The sequence below is a fragment of the Cynara cardunculus genome (genome assembly GCF_001531365.2).
Source record: "Cynara cardunculus var. scolymus isolate 2C chromosome LG 2, CcrdV1, whole genome shotgun sequence".
In the NCBI taxonomy this organism is placed as follows: domain Eukaryota; kingdom Viridiplantae; phylum Streptophyta; class Magnoliopsida; order Asterales; family Asteraceae; genus Cynara; species Cynara cardunculus.
In genome coordinates, this window is record NC_037529.1 from 17,587,497 (window position 1) to 17,589,534 (window position 2,038).

The following is a 2,038-nucleotide window of genomic DNA, read 5'->3' on the forward strand; positions in this document are numbered from 1 at the left end:
TTTCCCTTGTCCTTGTCACCTGAGAGGAAGAGGTAGTGATGGCAATAGAAGAGAGTGGCACATCATTGTCCCTCAGCTTGTGTTCCAGAATCCTGGATCCAAGCCTAAATGCTGGAAGGTTTCCTTCTTTGGGATAAAGACGTTTAAAGATTTTAGTCAATACAATCGAAAGAAACCTGGTGTAAGGCACCACCTTTTCTCGCTGGTGCTTGTTCAGCTTTAGCACCAGGTCATCGAAAATGACCGCAGCATAATTTATATTGGGACGCTGAATCGCAGAAACGCCTATGATCAAGGCAATCCTGGAGGCCTGGTCCTAACCACCATTTTTTCCACCCATGCACTGGATAAAGTGAGAAAACAGGTATTGTCAGACAGCTGACATCCTGTTTTTCTCAATCTTCGTCAGGGATTTGAGAGGAGCGCTGGAGTCCTTCTTCATTGGCCACTGGTAGCCAATGGCATCGAGGAAGGAGATGATCTCGGCAGTGGAGGGTTCGCTGTCGAAGGGACCCCTTGGTAGACGGAGAGTTGAGCGGAGTGTAGAAACCCCGAAGTTCACTTCTATTCGGTTGAAGGTGAAGTGGATTTGCTCCATTGTTCATCCAGCTTCGTCTTGGACCTCAACGACCTCAGCAGTGTACCAGAACTGCTAGAGAATTTCCTTAACCATGAGAGGCTCAAGGTTGAGAGCATAGCCGAGTGACGACTATTTGAGAAAGTCAGCCGCGTCTTGGTAGAAGGCTCTTGTGGGGGTATCTATAGCAAGGCAAGATGGTTATTGGCCTTGATGGAGATCTCGTCAATGGTGAAGTTGACGTTCTTGACAGCCATCTGTATTTTGTTAAATAAACAATATAAACAGGTAGATAAAGGGTTAGAAATGTACCAAGAATATATGGTTAAAAGATTATAGAAAAAGTTTTTAAACAAGGAAAAACTTCATTTGAAAAAACCATTAAAAAATTAAGCTTTTTCAAGTAGAATGTGTATGAGGAAACATAATTTTTTTAATCAAGAATGAAATGATTAAAAATCCTTAGTTTAATGTATTAAGAGAACAAAGTTCTTAACAACATTAAACATATTTCTTATAACAAAGAAAAAGAAAAGAAAATGATCCTGACCTTTGTGAATGAAGAGGAAAGGTTGAAAAGAAAGGGTTTGAAGAGTGTTCTTGCTGTGGAAAAATATTAGCAGAGGTTCGTCTAATGATTTTTGAAAGCGTAAAGAGAAAAGTGAAGAAAAAATCTCATATTTATAGGTAAGAGTAGAGAGAGAAGAAATATGAGAGAAAGAGAAAAGACGACGGTTCAAAAAGTGGCCATGATGAATAATGTGCCACGTTCTCATCCACGATTGGATGGCATTTAATGAGGAAGCATAATGACAGGTCATTTTGTGCGTCTCAAAGCATCGCTCATAGAAAACAGAGAATGTCGTCATAAAGACGTGCATTTATTATTTTCAATTAAAAACAAAAATTATTTTTAAGAACGTGAAGAGTCATTCAGTTTAAAAAAGTATTGAGAGACTTCATTTAAAACAATTTAGCACTGAAAACAAGAAAGTATTCAGTGATGGTTTTAAAACATCATGTTTCAATGAAGAGAGTCACTAAAACTGGCATTTAAAAAACTTTTGGTCACTGAAGAAAAAGAGTCAGTGATTGTTTTAGATTTTTAAGATAAAGTATAAAGATATACTTTAAGAAGTGGTGTGTGGAGAGAATCACTGAGACCACTTTTTAAAACATTTTATCACTTAAAAAGAGAATATTCAGTGAAAGTTTTAAGTTTTAGAAAAGAGGAGTAATCATACCTTAAGAGAGTAGATATATTTACTTAAGAGTTCAGTGTTAAGTATAGAGTACTGAATCATTTCACTTACTGAGTGATGTTTAATGACTGAAGGTTAATCTTCAGTGTTCAACATTCCCAATTCGTTGATCAAGATATTAAATCTTGTCTCATTAAGAGGCTTGGTGAAAAGGTCAGCGAGTTGATACTCAGTTGGAACGAAGTGAAGTTCAATATGT